A 13,329-nucleotide genomic window follows, 5' to 3' on the forward strand; every position below is an offset into this window, starting at 1 on the left:
CACTCTTTTGGACAGATTATGTTGCACGTTCATCTGACAAAAAATAGGCATGGAATATTTATAGGGCTCTATAACCAAAAATCACCACTGAATCCCAACTTAAATACATGGAAGACACCAAGTGAATTCATAACAGAGGCTCTGCCTAACTTTTTGATTTGCCTTGCCTGAGCCATTCTGATGCATTTTAAGATTTTTGTTTTACGAGTACTTACTTTTGTGGCACATGTTATTCTTGGGACCTCTCACTTTTGTTGGCATCCTTATTTTGGCTTTAACTATTGTTACCTATCAAGTTAAAAGGACCAACAAGATCCAGATCCTGGATGGTGCCCATGAGATAAAATGTGCTAGCCTTTGGATATAGTTTGAATGTGTCTCCTGAGGGTTTCATGTGTTGGAAACTTGGTCATCAGTGGTGGTAATGTTAAGAGGTGGTGGAACTTTTAAGTGGTAGGGCCTAGTCATGGGCTATTATTGGCTTCCTGTTGTTCTGTGAGATTCACTCTTACACAAACTCCCACAATGATATCATCTGCCATTAGGACCTTACCAGATGTTGAATTGATGGGGCTGTTCCATGTTAGATTTTCAGTGTCTAAAACTGTGAGCTAAATAAATTTCTTTTCTTTGTAAGTTACCCAGCTTCAGGTATTTTGTTATAGTAACGGAAAATAGACTTATAGACAATAGAAGGCATATTCATCTAGACTGGGAAAAAATTTTCAATTCAGTTGTGCTACAGGGTCAGTAACTTTACTTCTCTGCATTTCCAGTTTCTCACTTATGAATAGCTTCTCAGGTGTTAGACTGCAGACCAAGTACATTACCATCACCAGGGCAGTATTCAACACATACTGATCTCTGGATCCCATTCACAGGGACTCTGGTTCTGCCGGTTCAGGACAAGGTTTGGGAAATAGAGTTTTATTAAAACAGCAGGTGATTTTGTGCGTGCGTGTGTGTGTGTGTGTGTGTGTGTATGTGTCACTGGACTAAGTGACTTTTAGCTAACAGATAATGTGATTTACTATCTATGGTCACTTCTTAGAAGTTTAGGAGAATATATTTTTGTTAAAATTGATTATTTATACATACTAAAGCCTTTAAAATTAGGAATTTTGTGTAACAGGCTCAGTGAGTGAGTTTCATGTTTATTGCATGCACAGATGAAGTCTATTAAAAATGTTCTTTTTATGGTAAAAAAAAGAAGTAATACCTAACATCACATAACACTTTTACTCAGTTTAAAAACTTTTCACTTACATAACTTTATCCTGTGTTCACCAGATTACTTCCCTTTTACAAATAAGAGAACTGAGATTTCCAGACTCGTCCAAAGTCAGAGTGTGAATCAGGAGCACTTCCAGAATTTGGTTCTATGTCTTCTGAGTCTGACAACCATATTGAATTCCATTCCTCACTAACTGCCATCTAGCCTGTGGTTGTTATTATGGGGCTTTCTGTCTTTTTTAGGGGTTTGAACTCAGGGCCATGTGCTTGCTAGGCAGGCACTCTACCACTTGAGCCATTTCTGTAAGACGAACATCTACGTTTCATTTTCACAAAACTTCTAGAGTCTAAAGATGAGCAGGGGAGGATTTTTTTAAATTGCAAAACCACTGAAAGGCATGGATACCATGCTTCTGAAGTTTTCCCTAGGCCTTTGGATTTCTAATCATTCTGAAAACATTTGCTAGTCATGGTAGAAGACGCTGTCTTAAACTGGCAGAATTAGTGGCTTCACAGGTAGAGTCTGATCTATGTGGTGAGGACCTCAGTCTTGGATGTTGATCCCCTCCCCAGTCACTCCCACAAAAAGTGTGCTTCTCTCTAATCTCCTCTTAGTAGATGGCTCCATAAGCAATCAAGTTGCAGAATCCCCAAATGAAGGTTTTGATTCCTTTACCTTCATTTTGCCTTCTACATCATCACTTAATACTACTGGCTCTAAGTCCAAATGTATTCCCAGTTTTTCCATTTCTCTTCACCTTCCCTAATAACACCTCAAATTAGGCCACAGTAAGCTCTTTTATGAACTGCAATAGCCTGCTAAGAGGTGTCACACATTCCTCTCTTGCCCTTGCAATCCATTTTCCATACTCAGCAGATACCTCTTTTAAAATATAAATCCTATGTTCCTCCACTACTTTAACTCTGCAGCCAATCCCCATTTCTTTTGGAATAAAATCCAAACTCCTCAACATAGCCCCCAGAGACCTGGTTTCTCCTGGTTTCTCTGAGCCCACCTCCTTTCTTTCTGATGGTGTTTCACAGTGCTAGTCACACTGGACTCGTGCACACATCAACACATCAAACTTGTTTTTGTGTGGGTACCTTTTCACTTACTTTAACCTCTGGCTGGAGTGCATGCCAACAAAATGTTAAGTCTAGCTGTCCTCTTTACTCAGATATTAGCTTGACTAATATCCTCCTCTTAGAGACCTTCTCAAATAAACTCCAGTCACCACCCTATTTGTTTTCTTTATAGGATTTAGAGAGGCCAACTGTAATTATCATAAAAATGTATGAGAATAGATCTTGTGATCTAAGGATGGTCAGCTGAAGTTATATCTCAGGTGCAGCTAGCATTCTAATGAGGCTCTCACTCCCTTAGAGACTTGGGCAGGTTGTCAGCCAACACTGAATGGCCGTCATCCAGAGGAGTCTACTATAAATAAGCACTTAAGTTATCTCTATCTCTGATAAAGACTTTTCACTAATTAGCATAGTGAATGTCAAAAGTGGATTTTTATTGGTGAAATCAGCATCTTGTTAATTAGCATGATGAATGCTAGAAATGGGATGTCATTGGAAAATTAAAGGTGGATATGTCAACAATATTTTGGTTTTACCTCCCAACAAAGCATGAACAAAATAAAGAAAACTAAAAACCTCTTTGTTCTTATGATTGAAACATAAAGCTTAAACTCTGAATCTCTCATGCTCATCCACTGGTTTAGAAAGCTTTTGCTTGCCTGATTCTGATCATGAACAGAGACAAATCCTGCTCTGAAACATTGTCGCTTCAGTCATGAAGATGGTAGTGGGAATATCAAAGAACAGAGAGGTAGCATATCTTTAAGTCACAGAACAGGTTTAAATAATAGTTTTTATACCCAGAAGCTATTAAATTTATTTGTAAAATCTATGTGACAATTTGGTATCAGTCTTGCTTTCATTTGAAACTGTAAGCAAGGTTGTAGGGAAGTAGTCTCCAACTTAAAGCTTGTGATGGTAACCACTGTCTACCACAGAGAACCCAAGAATAACACATGCCAAATCAGCTGAGGTTTGGTATTCAAGAATTTAGCAGGCAAAATTCATTTGTGTATTTATTTGTGTAGCTACTGAGTACTTCTCATTACCCTCCTTTCCAATGAAAACCTCTCAGGAACAGAGGTCTTCAGCAATCTCTTCTGGGAAACTTGGCCAGAGCCTGGAACCCAGATGACCATATTTTAGGCACTCAATAGGTACTTTCAATTTATGAAAAAAAGAACAGAGGGAGAGAGAAGGAAAAGTAAAAAAAAAAAATACAACAGGGGAATTGGAGTAAGGAATGTTGAGAAGAACAATGAGGAACAGGTGCAGAGTCAGCAAACAAAGAAGTCTTAGTCTTTAACAGACAATGGAGAAAAGTAGCAGAGTTGTTCTAGGAACACTGACTCTAAAAGATGGTATGAGAGAAACATTTAGTGGTTAAATGCTCAGTGCACATGAGCAGCTCTGAGAGGAATTTTAGGTACCTTCCCCCCACACACATTCACACACACACACACATTCACACATACACACTTTGTTCTGCCCACTATTTCCCAAAACTTTTTTGAGCATGGGACTCTTTTTCCCTGTGACATATATTTACAAACCCTTCGAAAGGCTTTAGGAAAGCATAACAAAGGTGGATAGGAAGTTGGCTGAGAAAACATGGATACTTTCATTATCCTATGAAGCCAGTTTCTGAGGCAAGAGTCTCTCCTTCTCTTCTTGTGCTACTCATGCACGCACAGTGTCGACAACTGGGTTCTGATGAGGCAAGGAAACAAATCTCAGGCTGTTTCTTCCTTCTGACCCACCCTTCGCCTAGAGAAAGGAAGATGAACCTTCTTGAGGCAGGAGTACTGAGAGATACAAGGAGCAATCATGCACTGAAAATCAGATATGAACGTGCTACTTAGTGGGGCAGAAAAAACCCATGAGAGTTGGCAGTACGGTGAAACCCACTTACTACATCCCTTTAAAGACCAGCCTAATGCTCATGCATGCACAATGCTTCCTTTCCTTGGCCTCAGGGAAATATGAAGGTGTTTCACTTTAGTAAGGTTCATGAGCTTATGACCTTGAGAATGCCCTTGAGACTCAGGACCCAGAAAAGAAAGCTTCTGTTAATGGGTTTTTGTCTCTCCTTTCTATAACACTCCATTTAAAACATGAGAATTAGTTAAATTTTCTAAACCCAATAAGTGGTAAAAGAAATGACTGTTTTCTTTCTTTCATTATCTTTAGTTAACTAGAAATCAAATCATGTCAAAAAGCTAGGCAAATACATTTTGTTAGAGTCCTAAAACCTAACTACTCCAAAATGCACGCAATTACAATGCTAAATGTTTGAATAACACTAGGGATATATGAATATATGCAAAAGTAAAAGGATAATGACAAAGGGAAAGTGCTCTTTCTTACCCCTGAAGTTCAGGTACGCTGTTCTTTCAATTTGGATCTCTGGTCTCACCTTTGCTATTCATACTTTGGTTTAGATAACATTTACTTTGGTAATCCTTTCCTGACCACCTGGCTTGTCTAGATTAGCATTGTAGCTCCCTTATCAGGCTTGGTTGCATTCCTAATTGCCAGTTTGCCACTAGATTATAAACTCAATGATGGCAGGATCTGCTTGTATGTCATTTGCTTGTGAGTCCCCAGAGCCTAACACATTAGCTGGCAAGAAATAGATGCTTAATAATTTGGTTAGTTGATACAGTTTTGGTTTTATGTAGGGTGTGACCTACATTTTGATATCCAATGTTGCATTTGGGAAAATTTGCATCAGCATAATTTTTAATTTCATGTTCATATATATCCTAATAATCATTGCCACCCAGAGAGAGATACAATCCTGGGATTGGCCACAGGGTAATTTAACTAAAAATAAAAAAATTTCTTAGCTTAAAAATTATAGAAATTAGGCTGGTGGAATAGCTTAAGTGGTAGAGTGCTTGTCTAGCAAGAGGGAGGCCCTGAGTTCCAACCCCTAAACCACCTAAAAAAGAATTACAGAAATCAGAAAATAAAGAGTTAAGAGATGAAGTTTGTGAGGTAATCTGGAGTTCTTCAAGCTGATAGCAATGATTCACTCTTGAACAACATTGCTTTTAAATGGTCAAGAAGCATTCATTGTTTCAAATGCTTGATTCATAAATATATACAACAGTTTGCTTTGAGGTTTTCTAGTCACATGATTGCAGAGGCCAAGTACTTATGTGAAAGCTACAGATAAACACACATCCATAAAAGTTGCTTCTCTGGAAATATTTATTTTTATGTGTATTTGTATATCCAAGTAATATGAAGAATTTAGGGCATATGCAGAGGTATGTGTTCATGAAAGACAGGAATGAAAAGAAAAAAGGATGGAAAGAAGAAAGGGAAGAAAAGGAAAATAAAAATATGACAGAGAGAGAAGAAATCAAGTTTATAGTGAAAATCATGGGTATCTGGTATACTGTGGGGATCATTTCTTGATTGTCTGCTGTGCTTAACTGACTGATACATATATTGCATCAGTTGACTGCAATCTGTACAAATTCCCTTCTATAGAAAGAAATATTAAAGCAATTTTCTAATTACTAAAATTTGGTTGTACATCTCAGAAAGACCAAATGAAATGAAAGAGTTTAGAGTTTTTATTGTAATTAGTTGCTATGTGGCAAATAAATCTTTACAATAGATCTAGGAAATAGGGGAGAAGACAATTTTTTGAAAGTCAAGTCTCAGAATGCTCAATTTAAGTTCAGTACAAACTATCTTCATTTTATTCTAAAAAAAGCCACTTGAGCATTTGGAGAGGTACAAAGAAGGAACAGAAAGATAGAGGAGCTCACGACAAGCTATAAATCTTGACGCTTAAATTGGGAGGGGGAGTTGAGACAGTACAGTGTAGTACTTGTTTTAAAAAAAGTGACAAATGGTGTTTCCATTTGTGAAAGTCATTTACAATTGGCCATTAATGAAAGGATTGGGTTAGGGAGAGCCTCATGTAGAAGTTTTAAGATTTTAGCCATCAGATTTAGCCTATTTCATTTAACAGCTTAGAACTGATTTTATTCAAATATGTATAAGGTCTCGAATGGAAAACATTTTGGTAATTTGCATGGCTATTTTCAAGACTGTAAAAATCTAATTGTTACAGACAATAGAACCAGACTGTCAGCAATGGAAATAAGGGACAAAAAATGACTGATATAAATCAGTCCTTAAGAAAGATAGGTTTCTTCCAAAATAACCCAAATCAGTGCAGTGTCCTTGTTCACAAAGTTGATGCTCACAGAGGTATCTGGTGGTACCCTTGGGGAGAAAAGGCAAGTCCTGCCTGGGGCCATGTCTGCTCGCTGCACAGTCTCCCATAGGGAGGGAAGAAGCCCTTGATATCCAAAGGTCTTGACTTGTTTTTATTACTTGGGGGTTAGCTTAAACTCCTTTCCTGGGATGACTGCTAGATTCCTTACCCTCTTGGTATCCTGGAGATCCACCAGGTACTATAATTATTATAACTGTGGGTCGTAACTATCTTGTGTTGGGGCCATCTGCTCTTTTCACTTGAATAATATACTTTGTCATTGGGCACACGTAAATCACTGACAAGGTAGTTTTCTCTCTTCCTGACTTCACAAACACCAAGCACATTTAGAATTCAGCCCTATAATTAAGTAGGGTTCACTCTTCACAGGGAGGGCTTATACAAAGAGACTTGCAGCCTGGGGGAAGGGTTCTGAATGGCAGGCATTATAGCCTTGGAAAGGGTAACTGCTCCTGTGCTGTCCTCATCTGTGACCTTACAGCATATCCTCAGGTTATGTGGTTAGTAGACATTAAGCTTAGAGTGCAAAGACTTGAGCCTCAATTTCATCTGTTAAATTTCCTGCAATGAGATTATATGCAAGTGCTTTATTATCTAAAGCACAGTCAACTGGTTCTAAAAGTGAATAAACTAAATGAAATAACCTAAGTCTTTCTCAAAGTTCATGGATGTGCATTAGTGTGTGTTTATCTACCTGCCCTTGGTGTTGTGGCTTATAACACGTGTCTTTTTTTTGTGTAGGGTATTTTTGAATAGAGTCACACATTTTTCTTTGGCTGGCCTCAAATTGCAAGCCTCCTGATCTCTGCTTCCTGAGTAGCTAAGCGCCTGGCAACAGGTGTCTTTTTCGTTATTTTATCTTCTCCTTCCCCTAAGAACCTGGAGCTTTCCAGTGCCAACTGCTCATGGCACAGCTGAATCCTAACATGCTGTGTTCTCCATGTGGACACATTGCTGCTGCTGCTACTGTTTGAGCATTGAGCAGTATTTGGCTTGTGCCACTGACCTTCAGTCAGGGTCCCCTCAGTGGAATGACCAATTGTCTTGATTTGGCCAGGATGTCCTCATTTTAGCAATGGAAGTCTTGTATTCCAGGAAACTCCTGAATCACAAGCTTGAAAGTATCTCAGTTCTTGGTACTTGCTTATGAAATCTCAGCAAATGATATTTGCAGTTGACAATGCTGTCTGCTTCTCTGACATTCCATTTGACCTTACCAGTTTTTTTGCTTCAGTTGTGAATGCAGTTTATGCTTACCTTTGTGCTATGCAATGACCTGGGGATTTTAAGCTGAACTTCAGGAGTCAATAGAACGCCCTTCATGGAGAGTGGAGAATGCTAAGCTCAGACCCTCCTTTCATCAGTAGCTCATCTATATTCAACTAAAGATGCTGGGTTCTATGTAAGATCAGCCAGTGAAAAGATGTTCCTTAATTAAAGTTCAAGAACCATAGCCCTAACTTAGTTAATATTTTTATTTAGACTTTAATAAATTAAGCAGATTGGATTTAAGATCAGGGGAGGAGAAAGACTCACTTTTGATAGAATAATTTTTTCTCTGCTTTTCTTCTTTTTTGGGGGGTAAACAACAAGGTATTAGTAGTTATATGTTGATAATTGGAAAATATTTTCCCCAGCTGTCCTTTGTACTTGAGCTACTATTCCCATGTAAGAGTCCACATGTGAACATTACTCAGAATTTTCAGGGTTGATTAATGTTGGGGATTGAGTGGGATATAAGAAAACAATTTCAAAAGCTTGCAGTTTCAAAGTTTGTTTTACTATATCAGAACTTTATTGTATGCTCTGGGTCAGCCTGTACATTGGTGTTATTATAAGTTGGTTTATTTGTGAAAGGAACTCTGGTAGGAATGCATTTATGTTTTCTGGACACACACATACACCTCTTTAGAAAGAACCAGACCTTGAACTTGAACCTGGAAGGCAGGTATAGCACTGAGATGTACTGAGACAAAAGGCTGAGGATTTGTCAGACTGCTGAGAATTTCATGTTAGATTTTGGGGGAAAGGGACTAAACATTTTAGGCCAGAAGAAAAAATATTTTAATAACAATTCAAACAAATAGGAATAACTATTAAAAATATAAGAGGGATGAGGATATATCTCAGTGGTGGTGCTCTTGTTTGCCTTGCAGGAGGCCTTGTGTTTGATCCCCAACACTGCAAAACAAAACAAATAAGCAACAATAAAAACTATGAGAGAGAAAAAGAGAGGGAGACAGAGCTTTACGTCTTTGATTCTCTTCCTTTTTCCACTAATGGACTTTCTACTAACATCTGCTAATATATTAACCCAGCCTTCTTCAGTATACCGCCAATGACTGCTATACTCTTTCTGCTGGTTTCTGCTTATATTAGTGATTGCATTTTAATTTCCCAGATTAACTGTATACTTATTTTAAATTTAAAAAATAGTATAACTATATATTAAGGGAGTTTGCCCTGAAATACAGAGAGAGGCAGGTCTTCATTTCTGTGCATGGTTTCCAGGGTGGAATTGAAATTAGAGGTGGCACCTGGCTGATGTCCCTGGGCTATCCTGTCACTCAGCATCATTTCTTGAACTACTCTGTCTTCTCTTTCCTACCATTCTGCTTCTTTTTTCTCCATGTATAGGCTTTCTAGCTCTGATGTTCACTAAGCTGTTAGAAGGTCCTTTCCTTCTCAATTGGAAACATGGAGGGAGAGAGGAATTGTTTTTGAAATATGAGAGGGTCATTACTGTCACATTTCTGGAATGATGAGAAAACATCAGAGGGATTCTATGGAGGACATTATTAACTGAGGAGAAATTGGCCACATTCCCAGATGAATCTAGACTATTTCAAGGGTTTTTGTAGTGTTGTTTCTGTTAGGTTTAAATCTCCCTTTTTTCTCTATTTTGTTTGTCTCCTAGCAAATCTGAGCAGTCGTGGGCAGAAATAAAATGGCTTTAGTCAGGTTTTTCTTCCACAAGGACATGGGGGAAAAGAGTTGTGTATGAATGTGCTAATATGATTTTAAATTCGTCTGTTTAATTCTCTCTGTGGCATGCAATTCCTGAGGGACATGCACCAAATTGATAAGCTCAGTGCTAAAGTGAACTGTCTCATCTAGTCCCCAGGAGCCTCTGACTAAAGTGTCACAATACAATTGTGCACTGGTGGTATTGCTGCCCTGTAGAAGAAACACTTCAGCACACTATTGACATCACAGGCAAATTAAAAGACTCACCAAAGTTAATATTCTCACATTATAACAGCATCTCCTATAAATTATTAAAGCCCACACAATTTATTATCCATGATATGAAAAAAAAAGCATGTTGAATCATGAGCTGTGCTACTTAATGATTTATTTTTTTGCTCTTCAATGTGTTGAAGTTTATAAATCATCCTGCTCAACTCTGCACTGCACCAATGAAAAGCTGTCTCTAGTCAAGCCTTTCTCTCACCAATGATCACCTATACATGGCAGGGAAGCACGCTCATTATTTTAACATCTATCAGCAGCCTCTCTGTTTCAGACTGGCTGTTCCTTTTCATTACTCTAATGCTTAAGCATAGCATTGAATGGATATGATTTAAGATTTTAGATGATAGATATAAGCCTTTTCAGAAATAAATAGTAACCTCATTATTTAGGAATGGTGGCCAGACTAACTTCTTGTATTCTGTCTCAAGGCTTCTAAGTAAATCAGGATTTACTTAGAAATCTTGTGTTTAAGGTCTGATCCACCAATTTCACCAAAAGTCTATCCTGATTACATTTTTGTTTTTAAGTAAACAAATATAATTTATTCTACTCAGAGAGGCGTCTTTTATCTCTAGCTCTGCCATTGTCTTGGGCAAGTCATTTAAGTTCTCAGAAGCACATTTCCTAATCTATTAACCTCAGAGCATTTTGAATTAAACAGCATCTATCCTCTCTAGATCTAAAATTTTGAGGGTCTTAGTGCATAACTGCAAATCAGGCAGCAGAATGCTTTGCTAGTGGAGCTCATGACAGCCCTAGAAGACCTGCCTGGGCATCTCTCTGCTTTTGCCTGGAATCTACTCTGAACTTGTCTGCTCCTTCTGGTCTGTGCTGGTCTCAGAGCAGGAGAAAGATTACAAGAGGAAATGAGTAACACTTGAGATGAAGAGAGATTGCTTAGAACCACAGAGCTTATTCTAGAAATGATGGGCAAATGTAAAAACTCTAGAATTTTCTCTGGGAGGGGTAGTTTACAATCAAAGCCTTGAGTGAGCATTTGGTCTAAAAGTCTTTACATGACTGTGCAAGTAACCTTAATGAGGAGACTGGAGTCTCGGATACATTCCTATTCAGCCTGAATATCCTTAGAGTACAAACACTAATCTACGTTCTAGAACAGTCACTTGCATGTCTGGTTTTGAAAACAGTGTCACGTTGTATTACTGTCCTAAAGTTAGCAGGAAAATAAACACTCAAGTGTAAACTAAAAAGGCATGTAAATACAAGTTGTTTTAATACAGTTTCTCTTGTAAAGGCAATTTGAAACACATTCGTCTTAGGAATTAAAATAATAGACATCAATAATGCATGGGCTACACATTTAATTTGCTTTGCAGAAGTAAACAAACGCACTGTACTTTTCCTACAGAGTCTCAAAACTTGAGACACATAGTTCAACCTTTAAAAATGTTATTGCTTTAAATTACATTTGATAAATTTGCATCACTATTCTAATCTCTGTCACATGAATGAAATTCTGACTTTCTTTATACTTACATATATATCTTTGAGGACATTCTATAAGCTTAATAAGCCTCCATTTTCTCAGTTGAAAAATGGAGACAGTGATCCTTAGCTGCTTCATTAGGTTGCTACATGGCAAAAAAAAAAAGAGATCATGTACCCCTGAGGTTGTTTTTTGAACAATAAAGATATATGAAAAATGAATTATTATGTTGGTTTTGGTTTTGATTATATGAGTAATGATGAAGCTTAATTGAATTCTTTGTTTTCTGTCCAGGAAGAAAGGTGGAATTTCACTTGTCTGCCATGAAAATCTTTCCCAGTTAACATTTACACATTCCTTTCCCGGCTAGAAGAAGGCGTAGGATGGGTGAGTTGGAGGAGGAGCTCTCTAACCTTCCACCTCCAGGGAGCTGGACCATGTTATAGAAATCTCAGAATACACAGAGGCCAGGCTTTCTTGTTGTGTTAAATTCATTTCAGCAAGCATTATTGGACTTCAACTGTATGCTAGGAACCTGTTCACTCCTTATACTAAGGATTCACTACACTAGGAAAATAATTATCCTGTTTTTCCAAAAATGAGAGTTGGTGTGTGGTGAAGAAGGACAGGACAGACTTGGGAAAGTTAAATTCAGGCCTCCGTTGTCTAAGATCAGACATTGGATTTATCGTAGAGGTTGTAGGATAATGCAGAACAGAACAAAGGCTTTGGTAGCCTTTGCTAAAATATAAGGTTCACTTTGCTTATTGGATAGAATCGTTGAACCTTATGCTGCCCTATATACAATGGAATCCATAAGCACCCTCCTAAGAGGGGAGGCATTTAGATGAGATCTTTAAGATTTAGGTATTGTGTACCATGAATGAACATGAAAGGCTGGTTGCATAAATAGCCATTCATTCTGTCAACAACATTAATTGAAAACTCAGGAGTGCATACAGTCCCAGTCTGGTTTATTGAGTAAACCATAAGAATACCTGCACATCTGTATACAAAACTTTCACAACTGTAAAACCGATGAGAGTGCTGCCAATGGGAAGAAGCTGTTAAGTGGTGACATGTAGGTTGTCGGCTGTGACTTTTCCACATAGAGTTGCATGACCACTTGTGTTGTCATAATTTTCTGCAACACTCATGTCTTTAAAGGTATTATGACACTTGTAAATACTAAAATTTGTGCCCGTGTCCTTGACAAAATGTCCCTAACTGGACTGAAAACTTTGGCAATTTATATTGATAGGATATTAGTATGCTTGCTGTGTAAACGTCTGTGTGTTGGTATTTCTTTGCAATCTATAAAAACTGCAGGTTAGAATAAATTTATTATATATACAAAGTGAAAAAAACTCAATTATTAAATGAACTTTTCAAAAATTTCTTCTTCATGTTTAATATATCATTCTTCTCTATACCATCTCGTAGTTTATACTTTGATTACAAGTAATGCCATCTATTACTTTCTATCAGGGAATCTACCCAAACAGTCAAAGGGTTAGGTCTCTTCCAGGTTTTGCTTACTATAGATGTGTTATTTTGGATGGATAACACTACCAGTCTTGCTGAGCTCAGTTAACAGTCTGTCCTGCCCACCATATTCCCTTAGCAGTCAGCTCTACACTCCAAAAGTACTGACTGTGAGCACTTGTGACTTGAGAGGTGAGGACTGTTTTGCTGGCTCTGGAACTGTGCTTAGTGTACAAATGAAGCAAGCTGGAATTGCTCCACAGTAATCTCCCCAGGCAGGCTTCTGCAAAAGATGAGTGGGGAGTTGTGGATAAATATCCCAGCTTCTTTGCCCCTGACATTAAGTTGCAGCCTGCATCATATTTTAGTTTCCCAGCAGGATAGACCACCAGTGACCAAAGTGGGAACTGCTTAGAGTTGGGAGGGCAGCTCACTGGTAGAGTGCTAGCCTAGCATTACAAGAGCCTGGGTTCAATCTCTGGCACATAGGGGAAAAAAAGGAGAAGAAAGAGGAGAATTTGTTGGTTTTCTTCTCTTCCTATCTCATTCCACATGCTCTGCC

General features: G+C 38.1%; 2 protein-coding genes across 5 annotated transcripts in view; one reads left to right on the forward strand and one right to left on the reverse strand.

Annotated features, from left to right (window-relative positions):
* The window catches only part of Adgrl2 (adhesion G protein-coupled receptor L2), a 620,387-nt gene that overhangs the window by 344,148 nt on the left and 262,910 nt on the right, over nt 1-13,329 (reverse strand). The window lies entirely within an intron of this gene.
* Nucleotides 1-13,329, forward strand: part of LOC141424876 (uncharacterized) — a 229,931-nt gene that overhangs the window by 160,299 nt on the left and 56,303 nt on the right. The gene's annotated exons all lie outside the window — the stretch shown is intronic.

The sequence above is a fragment of the Castor canadensis genome, chromosome 7 (assembly GCF_047511655.1).
Source record: "Castor canadensis chromosome 7, mCasCan1.hap1v2, whole genome shotgun sequence".
Classification (NCBI taxonomy): Eukaryota; Metazoa; Chordata; class Mammalia; order Rodentia; family Castoridae; genus Castor; species Castor canadensis.